The 11,574-nt window shown below is 37.5% G+C and overlaps 1 protein-coding gene across 1 annotated transcript in view; it reads left to right on the top strand.

The window, feature by feature from the left end:
• Positions 1–11,574, top strand: part of LOC127876766 (uncharacterized) — a 332,105-nt gene that overhangs the window by 272,087 nt on the left and 48,444 nt on the right. The gene's annotated exons all lie outside the window — the stretch shown is intronic.

Here is an 11,574-nt window from a genome sequence, read left to right as displayed (position 1 = left end):
AAAAACATACGCGTACATTTTCACAAAGTCACACGGGTAGGGCGCCTTTATTAAAATGTTTATAAAAAAGTGTTGCTTGTATCCCACAGATAAGGATATAATATAGACTTGTTAAAAAATCAAGGGAATGCGCATTTAAGCACCAATCTACAAATAGTAACAAAAGACTTTTCTGAAAGAAACACTTTCCATTTTACATCATTTGTATGCAAATGCAAAACATAATGTCTAAATATAAGTAAAAAATAAGTAAAAAAGGCACGAATTTTCCCCAATCCAAAATGCCCCATCTGAACCAGCATGCGCAAAACGACATCGCGGTCGTCCCAAAACCGCAGTCAACACATTGTTAGCATTGAAAAGGGCAAAGCAATACACAAAACGTGGTTACCATCTACCATTATTGCTTGTTAAGAAAGTAGTTGGAGAAGAGTATCAACGTCTGCCAAAGTCCTTTGAGGACACAACGTCCGTATTGAGACAACGAATAAATACAGGTTTGAGTACCACAGGACGTTTCGTGATCAAGTCCCGATAAGCATCTATCTTAAGATATTAAAGTGTGTGCTATGCTAGCGTCCTTTTGCATGATTACTCAGAGTCACATTGAAGCGTAAACTGACATTTGATTATCTTTTCTCCCATTTAGGCATTGTACAAACATTTTAAATAAACAATGTGTATGAAAATAATGATGCATATCTTTAAAGAACAAGAATTATGTGCTTTTTATATCGTTATTTCTTATTTAGAATTGACAAGTCTAATATGATATGTACTAACAGTGAAGAAACCAAAGCGTTAGCCATATAGTCCTTTGTACAGGAAGTTATATTTCCATGTAAAACAAATTAAACAGTTAATACATTTAATGTGTATCGCTTTAGTGTATTATATATATATTTTTTTAATAACAGGTTTTTATAAAAAGACATGCGTGACAGGTCTTTTTGAAACAATAGTTAGAATTTTTCCAGGATATTCTAAGTCGTTCACATAGGTTAGTTTTTTTCGTCATCACGACTAACTCATCGTTTCCATGACTAACTACGTCGTTCTGGTCGATTGGTTTCCGGTTCACGAGACATAGACGGGGTTATTTTGCCATTGAGAACCACATGTCGTCACCATTTAAGTGGAAATTTGGATTGTTTGAGGCAAGCCATATATAATTCATAAATCTTACTTATGTACCGATATATGTTTTAATTATAACTTCTAATAAGGGGGGGGGGGGGGGGCGTAGTTTAAAAAAAGGCGCCAACAGGTTTGTTTTTGCTTCAAATATCGTCTCATACTCACAAATATCATCCCATACAATTAACTTTGAAGACAATTAACTTTGAAGACGGTAAGACTTTGAAGAGTCAGCATGTCGGTTGGTTGGTTTTGTACGATGGTTGATCTGTAAGTATTTTCGTGTGTTTCCAAATTCTTCTTTAAATCTTAAACTTTGAATAACTGTCTTTATAAGTCCTAACATATAATGACATACTGATTTCCGAAAAAATCATACCCAATAACTAGGTGGCAGCCATCTTGGATTAAGTTCTAAACGCTTTATCAGTATTTTAAACCACTGCGGTAGAGCGGAAGGGGATTTATTTGAATGTCCTTTGTTCGTCCATCCGTCCGTCCATCAGTACTACGTTCTTTTCCACTTCATATGTAGTATACCCTGTGACATTTTTCCATGACACATGCCTGAAAGATTTCTGCCATGTGTCACTGTGCAGAAAGTACGATTAAGTCAGGCATGTTCAAGGTCAAGGCTGCACTTCACGGTCATATATTTTAGCATCTTTTCATTGTCCACTCAATATCGTATATGCCCTTTAAATAAAATTCTTGAAACTTGGCTTAAATGTTAAGGTCATTCAGATGATGTGTAGACTGTATGAGTGAATCGCGCCGGCGCATGGTCTTGGTCATACATAAATGTCGAAAGCTTGAGCTATCATTTTCGTGTCAACTCCATATCTTATATAACATTTATCAATTTTTATCAAACGTGACCACGATGTTTAAGTTATTAAGACAATATACTTTAAAAGGCTTTAGTAAAGCATGCCGGTACAAGGTTAAGCTCCTACTTTAAAGGGGCCTTTTCACGTTTTGGTGAATTGACAAAATTGAAAAAAGTTGTTTCATATTTGCAAATTTTCATTTTAGTTATGATATATGTGAGGAAACCGTAATACTGAACATTTACCATGCTCTATAATAGCCATTATATGCATCTTTGACGACTTAAAAACCTGAAAATTATAAAGCGTTGCAACGCGAAACGATTGAATAATTTGGAGAGTTCTGTTGTTGTCGTTATATTTTGTGAAACTACGAGGATCGCTTATATGAAGTATAAAATACATCAATCGTTGTCTAAGGAAGGATGGTCGAGTGGTATAATGCGTAGACTTTTTACTCCAGGACTCCAGGGGTCAGTGGTTTGAGTCCTGCTCAGAGTTACCTTTTTTTCTTTTTTTAAATTGTATTCTTGATTTTTACTGGAGCCTTTTAAATCCAATGTTTACATTTATCAATATAAAGCATTTAATGACAAACTTCAAAACATGCCAACATCTGTGAAAAGGCCCCTTTAAGGTCAATGGTTTGGGCCTCGACGTTTTGTCCGCATCAGATCTCTTTATTTCATTGAATTTATTTTCATGCATAGATATTGCGTTAATTGAGATGATGTGCAAAGGGAAAGGTTCAGTCACACTGGCTTTAGAGCATACTTCAATTCGAAAGTTTCAGCTTTTTTGTCTCCGATCCATATATACCCATTTAAAAAATGTTCATGAAATTTGGCGACCATGTTTAGGTCTTCAATATAATGTGCAGAAGGCACGAATCGTTCACGTCCGCTAAAAGACACTGTTATGCTTTAATTTAAAAAAGATCTCGAATTATTTGTGTCCACTCGAAATCTCCTATTCACTTTGAATGAGTTGCATTAAACTGTGCCACAATATTTAGGTCAATGCGACAGTGTGCGAAAGGCATAATTCAGTTGTGTCGGTTGAACGTCAAAATCATACTTCAAGGTCAACTGTGTGCGAGTACATGTTCGTGTCCGCTCTATATCGCATATACTCATTGAAGGGTTTTCCTAAAACTTGGCTACAATGTTAGGTTAATCGCGACAATGTGCAGAGTAAGCCACACCGGCTAAATGTCAAGGTGGAAATTAATAGTCTATATTAGATAATTCATTGTTATTTGCATGAAATGTTTATGTCTTTCAAAAAATGGCCATCTGTCAGGTGTCAATCAGGCTGACAACTTCAAGGTCTGCACAAAATCTCTGCGGGGGATACGGCTGTCCAATTTAATGCTCACACTTAATATTGTAAAGGAATATACGTGCATGATACTGTTTGTGTTTATCAGATTTTTTATGGCGGACGGGCAGTTTATGTCACATTTTAATTAGAGGACACGAGTTAAAATTGGGTTTAGAATTTCGTGAACGCACTTTAAATATGTAATCATTTTGGACAAATTGTACATTTCTTGGAATGTTTGAAAGAGAGAAACGAAGCCGTAGCAAACCAGTAATATCCACCATATGTGACGCCATTTACGGATGTAATGGATTAACGTCATGATATATAATGAAGACGACAGTTGTGATTATCCAAATAACCAAACAAGAAGATCAATAGAATTATTTGTTAACCCATCTGGGACAGAACTTCCTTACTTACTTTAATGACAAACTAGTACGAACTTTAACGAATTATATTGTGAAGCCATACAGAAGAAACGAATCGGATACGGCTAGACAAACAATAATTGTGAATCTGCAAATCATATACTAGTACTCAAGGCCGCCATGCATTGAAGACAAACAGAGATACCAAAATTAAAAGTAGTAGTAGAATAGCTGGTGGTTGCCGGCCGGGTGGTAGCAGTGATGATGATATTGATGGGTAGTAGTAGTTATATGTATGCGTCATTCTTCATACAAGAAATCAGACAAAGGATTTATATATTTCTCGCTTTGGAAGTTTTAGAGTTTTTGGTGGGGAGTTTCAACGAACGCCATTCACATGTTGGAACTGCTTTTATTGAACTACGAGATTAATGCGCGACTAAGGTTCCAAACCACTAAATCATTATAACATGTAGATCGATCATCACAACATTCCTCCCTACAAGACTTGTCTTTATCTCATCAAATTTGAAATCACATAAAATTGCCAAACATCTATCTTTTCATATTTAAGATAACCCATTTAAGAATGTGATGATGGTTGATCTTTAATACACTCATCATTCGTAAATAGTCACATTTGGTGTACTTTGACCTAAGCATGAACTATAGTCTTACTTGATTTAAACATGATATGAAATAATGTTGTAAGTTCAGAATGATTTACTTATTTGTGACACTAATTCTTACCAATTTCAATGAGACAATGTCAATCATCTCACAAGTATTAATTATATCTATGAATGTTTCTTCAGAAGTCAATAATGTTTCACCTTAAAAAGTCTTAAGAAATCACTTGTGCTAAAAGATATTAACTAAGAAGTATTCATAACTTCTGGTTATACTTTAACCTTTATACTATAAAACTACTTTACCAAAAACATGTCTAACACTGGTTAACTAAATGACTAGAAAAGACCTATTTGGTCTTGAGTTACACGGGGATTATTATGCCCTTAAGCACAGTGTAACTCTCCCTAAGTATGATTTACAAATCAAGCCGATCTGTAGGTTGACCCTGCCTGCGCGCACTGGGTAACGGCGTGGAGCTCCGGCGGTCTTATCAGGCGCTGGAGCTGGTGGTGCCGGAGTCGGTTGTTCATGATGCGGTGAAACGGAGTCATTGCTCGCGGCTGCCTCTGGAGGAGGAAGTGCAACTGGCACCTCTGGTGACTGATCAGAGACTGGCAAGGTCCCTCTGGAGATCTGATCAGTATGACGACGCCACTGAGTTCCTGAGCCTACGTCGACCTTGTACGATAGAGGCCCACTTTGCGAAACGACAGATCCAGCAGTCCACTTGTTGCTTCTGCTGCTGCGATAATCACGAACACATACTTGTTCACCGTTCATGAATGTACGAGCTGGCCTCTTAGAGTCTGCGAACATTTTCTTTTGCTCTCTCAACACCCTTTTTTCCACATTGATTAAGATATGACGCGTTTGGAGTGCTCTTCCCATGAAAAGAGCTGCTGAAGTCTCGTTGGTAGTGCTGTGTGGTGATGCTCGATACGCGAGAAGGAAGTTGCTCAATCTTTGGTTGACTGTACCGCCTTTCTTACGCGAAGCTTTCATGGCCTGTTTAAATATGAACATAAGTCTCTCCGCGAGGCCATTTGCGCGAGGGTGATACGGTGCCGATGTCACATGCTGAATACCATTCTTTTTTATGAACGCCTCAAATTTCTCGGAGGAAAATTGAGGACCGATGTCAGTAACGAGACATTCGGGTAACAGGTAACGAGCGAACACTTCACGCATCATTTCAATGTTTTACTCGCTGTTGTAGTAGTCATGTGGACGATTTCTGGCCATTTGGAGTGAGCATCGACCATAAGAAGGAACATCGACCCTTCAAACGGTCATGCAAAGTCTGCATGCACTCTTTGCCAATGGCGTTGTGACCATTCCCATGGATGCACTGGCGAAGCACTTGGAGATGCTTTGTAAAGTTGACACCCTTCACACTGTTTCGCTAAGTTTTCCAGGTCTGCGTCGATCCCTGGCCACCAAACGAAACTTCTGCTGACAGCTAACATCTTGACGATACCAAGATGTCCCTCGTGGCTCTCGTACAGAACGCGTTTTCTCAGTTTTTCGGGTAGGACGAATCTGAGTCCCCAAAGCAAACATCCTTGATGTACGCTGAGTTCATTTCGCCTATTTCTAAACGCGGCTACTTCGGTTGCGTCATCATCGCGTGGCCAACCATTCATGACCATATCGTACACTCTCGAGAGCACCGGATCTTTTGCGGTCGTCTGTCTCACTTCTTTACATGTCACTGGTAGTGCGTCAAACTGCTCGCTTGCAAGCGCAAATGTTCAATCAACTTCATACCCATTGATTTGTTTGGCACACTGCGCGCGTGGTAATCGTGTGAGTCCGTCTGCATTGCCATGGCTTTTCGTTCCCTTGAACTGAATGCTGTATCGAAAGCCTGACAAATACAGAGCATAACGCTGTAGTCTTGCTGTTGTTGTGGCTGGAATCCCTTTTGCTGGATTGAAGATTGAGATCAATGGTTGGTAATCGGTCACCAGCACGAATTCGCGGCCATATAGGTATGTGCGGAAACTTTTGACACACCACACGATTCCGAGCGATTCTTTGTCTATCTGCGCGTAGTTTCTTTCCGCAGAATTGAGCGTTCTTGATGCATACGCGATTGGTTTTTCGTCACCGTTTGGAAACTTGTGAGAGACAATACCGCCCCGAGGCCATTCGAGGATGCATCGCATGAAACAAGCACTGATTAACTGGTTCGAACCCAGTTGTGGGTTACTTTTTTTTTTTTTACAGGAACGATACTCTTTTAAAGTTCACCAATACATCCTAGGATCGTAAAAATATACTGTTCAAATGTGACTTTCTTAAAATATATTTCATATAACTAAAATAAGTTACGAATACTGATAGTTTGATTTTCGTTACAACGACCTGAAAACGTTCCGGGAACGTTCTGTGTGATCATAACCTAATTAGAACTTAAAGAGGCCTTTTCACATATTTTTGCATGTTTTGAAATTTGTCATTAAATGCTTTATATTGATAAATGTAAACATTGGAAATAAAAAGCTCCAGTGAACAATCGAGAACAAAATTAAAAAAAGAAAAAAAGTAACCCACAACTGGGCTCGAACCACTGAACCGGAGTCCTGGAGTAAAAGTATAAACAATTAAGACCACTCGGCCATCCGCGCTCACGCAATGTAGAGAGTATTTTATACTTTATGTTAGCAATCCTCGTAGTTTCACAATATATAACGACAACAACAGAACTCTCCGAATTATTCAATCGTTTCGCGTTGCAACGCTTTATAACTTTTAGGTTTTTAAATCGTTAAAACATGCATATATTGGCTATTTCAGAGCATTGTAAATGTTCAGTGTTACTGTTTCCTCACAAATATCATAAGTAAAACGAAATTTTGCGAATCTGAAACATATTTTTTTATTTTGTCAATTTACCAAAACGTTAAAAAGCCCCTTTAAGTGAAACGTTATTTGAACGTTACGTGCTAGCTGGGTAGACATTTCTTCAACATTGTTGTTTTATGACCAAAATACAACGTCGTGTAGACGTCTTTTCCCGACGTTGTTTAAACGTCGCCATTCTAACATTGAATTAACCTTGATTTTGGTTGCCGACGTCGTGCCCGAAATTCAACCAATATTCGACGTCTATTCAACGTCGGATGTTTGCTGGGTTATAGCTAAGTGCCTCACTTCTAATGCCGTGAGAGACAAATACAGAGCCCGTCTACTTGAGTGCTTGCGCTTACACGGAAGAGGAGAACCACTGGAGCTAGTGAACAAAGAAGATACTAGTAGTTTCACACAACTGATCCTTGACAGCACACATCCTAGTGTCAATAAAGGACACCCTCCCTTAGAAAAAGGAGAGAGAATCCATAGAGCTTCTGTCCAGAGAGTACATCTGGAGTATCCATCTACTTCGGTGCCGTGAGCTAGCAAAAAGGTCATAATATCACCTTAAGGGTAATGCTAACGCATATCTGTCGCTGCTCGCGATTTTATATCTTAATGTATTTGTTTTTGACTCTTAACTTTTACCCTATATGCGTTAGTTACTACTATGCTTTTAAGCAAAGATTGTCTTAAATACTATAGACCGCACTTTACGGAGGCACACTAGTGATAAACTCTGTATATATCTATGCTATTGTGTCAATCCTTCGTTCCGTATTATCCCTTAAGTCGGTGTACCGGATTTATTTTACATTTTATCGTGATGGACACTTTAACATCCGGCTCCCTGATATAATGTACACAGGCATGTTTTACCGCGTACGTATATAACTTCGTGATTGTGAGTATTCACTCATTCTGTGCGACAGTATGACAAGCGGTTCGACGCATAATCCCAAGAACCTAGGTTTCTCATGAGAACCTAGGTTCTTAGAATAAGAACCTATGTTCTCAGAATGAGAACATAGGTTGTCGCTTAAAGATTTCACATGGCTTCCAGAACCCAAGTATTCAAATGAGAACCTAGGTTTTCATGAGAACCTAGGTTCTCATTTGAAAACCAAGGTTTTGGTAAGAACTTAGGTTATCAGAATGAGATTCTAGGTTCTCATGAAGAACCTAGTTTATTAGGATTTTGCGTCGAACTGCTTGCCATATCCGTGTTTTTCATTTAGGAACCATAGTTATCATGAGAAAATATATGATAGTTCTCGGAAAACGTCGTACATATGAACAAGAGGCGGTCACCGACGGTTTATGCCTGTTGTCACAAATATTCACCAGATAACCACACAAATAGTATAGCAATTCCACATTTTTTAGGTTAGTTTTAGTTCGTATTTTCAACTTGACATATCAAAATGCATTAAAGCTACCTCTGCAAATTATTCATTAAAAACGAAAAATCGTATATGTAGATAAATATTTAAAGGGCAATAGCTTATACATAACTCATTAAACTGGAACGATAAAAAGATATGCGCATCTCCGTGTGATACCTTATGTTGATTTATAGTTTTAATTATCATACACATCGGTTCAAAAGCTCCTGAAAATGAGCGCGGAAACCGTGACGGACTTGCATACAAACCAACGAATATAATTATGTGGCCCATTCGGAAACGCATTAGAACCGCCTTATTAATACCTCTAGTTCTTTTGACATTTTCCCTCCCGTTAAAATGCTCTCTGGTGTAATTGTTTTCTTTTTCGGTTTGTCCTGTGGTGGCATTCAAGGCAGAACGAGTATGTGTCCGAGGGATTCTGATATCAAACCCTGAACCACACGAGGGTTTTTCGTAAAGGCCTCGCAAGTTGGACACGTCTCTGCGCTCGGTTGACAGATATATATTATGAAATCCAAAGAAAGCAGGTTTTTCATGAGAACCTAGGTTCTCATGAGAATCTAGGTTCTTATGAGAAACTAGGTTTATGAAATTCCAAGAAACCAGGTTTTTCATGAGAACCTAGGTTCTCATGAGAACATAGGTTCTCATGAGAACCTAGGTTTTCATGAGAACATAGGTTCCCATTTGAAAACCTTAGTTTACGCTAGAGAACCTATGTTCTCATTAGAAATTAGGTTTTCATGAGAACCTAGGTTCTCATAGGCACATAGAACTTAGGTTCTCGTGAGAAACTAGGTTTTCATGAGAACCGAGGTTCTCATTCTGAGAACTTAAGTTCTCGTTTGATATCCAAGGTTTTCACAAGAACCTAGGTTCTCGACAGCTGCTCGCGTCGTTCTCTTGGATAACCTAAGTTTTCATGAGAACCCAATATTTCATTTGGGAACCATAGTTCTCATAAGAAACCTAGTTTCTTGGGATAATGCGGGAACCGCTTGCCATACGACAGCATCAGACACTACCAGAGGCCGCCAACCTCAAACTACCAGGGCAGAACAACTAGCTCTACATCTTTGGTACTCCGACAAGGTTACAGTATACTAAATATATAAATAGATAGATTTATTCGGCATATACATGTCAAATAATAACATAAACAATTTATCACATTTTGCATACGAACAAGATAAATTTAAAACAAACACATATACTGAGCACTAAAAATATCACAGATCAAATTGAAATCATGAGGTATACACGTGTGTTACATTTACAATACCTTAAAACAATTTCTCAGATGCTTAAAACAAAATTAGATTAGAACAAACACATATATTTAGCATCACAGAATTAAAATTGACTCAATGAGGTAAACATTTGAGATACATTTACATACCTTAATAAAAATTTACAATTTTCACAAAGAAGTTTAAACCAAATTCAGCTTAAGACAATCACATACATTGAACACAAAAATATCACAGATTAAATTGACTTCATATGGTATACAATTATAGGTACATTTACATTAGACTGTTTACTTATAGTTTATTTTAGTCTGATAAAAGGACATGTACTGCCAGGAAAGCCCTTGAAAGTCTTGCGACTTATTTCCAAAGGGGTCCTTTACATTACTGCTTCATACAGCACATAAACTAGATAGCCGCTAGCTATAGTCATATTATGTTAAATGGTTATTGAATTATTTTATACTTTAGTTAGCATATCTAAAATTTACAAAATGTATATATGCGTTCAACAATTTGAGCGAGCACATGATTATATAAACTCGTTACTTAACAAAGACATGGGATATCTAAATACTTAAAAGAAACATCACCGTCTGCCATGCTCAATCCCTAAAGGTACTTGTTAAGAAAAAGTTGTTTGACTTCTTTTTTGAATTTGAAGTGACTATTTATACATTGAATAGATTCTGGAAGCGCATTCCAGGTTAACACACCATTATAATAAAAAGTTGAAGCTGTCGCTGATTTTATAACAGGAACATAGAAATTACATTTGCTCTTTCGTGTGCAGTAGCTATGAACATCAGATTTCTTAATAAAGTTTTCTTTCATATACACTGGACATTTGTCATAATTTTTTTTATGTACATGATTTAGACTCAGTTGTTTCACTCTGTCATTAAGTTTTAATATTCATAGTTTGTGAAAATCTGAGCAGGTCAGTGTGGTTCTTGGTGGAACATTAAAAATGAATCGCACAACCTTGTTTTGTGTAATTTGTAATTTAGACTTAAGAGTTTTCCCCAAGTTATTATACCAGGCCGAACAAGCGTAGTCAAATTAGCATTGAATTAATGAATTACAGAGGGTTTTCCTAGTGTTAAAATCCAGTACACTGTTGTGTCTATACATGAACTTAAGTCTCGAGTTGACCTTACTGATGATGACGTTTGCACATTTATTACCTGACAGGGTGTTATCTAGAACATGACCTAAATATTTTACCGATTTTTAAGACTTTATAGTTTGATTATTACATATGCATAGTTTAATTATTACATATTAAATAATCGTTTCATGTAGGCTGGACTCTCTAAATAAATATCAAAGTTGACAGGCAGGCATGTTTTACACTTTAAACTATAATTCGGGTTTTATCTTTCGGAGATAATGGTAGGGCATGAATTGGTGTTCATGACTGAATCCTTGAAATATGATGAACTTGAAGACTATAGTAAAACCTTGCACTGACAAAGGTTACATTCCACTAAGAAGCTAAATCCAAAACAAAAACAAACAGTCAAGCCAGTCCAAAAACTAAAGCCATCTGAAAGAATCACTGTCTTAAACATAAATTGCCGGTCAGTTAAAAACAAAATCCCTGACCTCCATCAAGTCATCAGTCAAATAAAACCAGATGTCTTATGCCTAACAGAAACCTGGTTAAAACCAGAGATAAACACCTCTGAAATCTTCCCTGACCAACTCGATTACCAAGTTTATCGTGACGATAGGTCAGAAGGCAAAGGCGGAGGCACCCTAA

This window comes from Dreissena polymorpha, chromosome 4 (genome assembly GCF_020536995.1).
Source record: "Dreissena polymorpha isolate Duluth1 chromosome 4, UMN_Dpol_1.0, whole genome shotgun sequence".
Classification (NCBI taxonomy): Eukaryota; Metazoa; Mollusca; class Bivalvia; order Myida; family Dreissenidae; genus Dreissena; species Dreissena polymorpha.
Note: the sequence above shows the minus strand (reverse complement) of the source record. Positions and strands in the feature narration are given on the sequence as shown.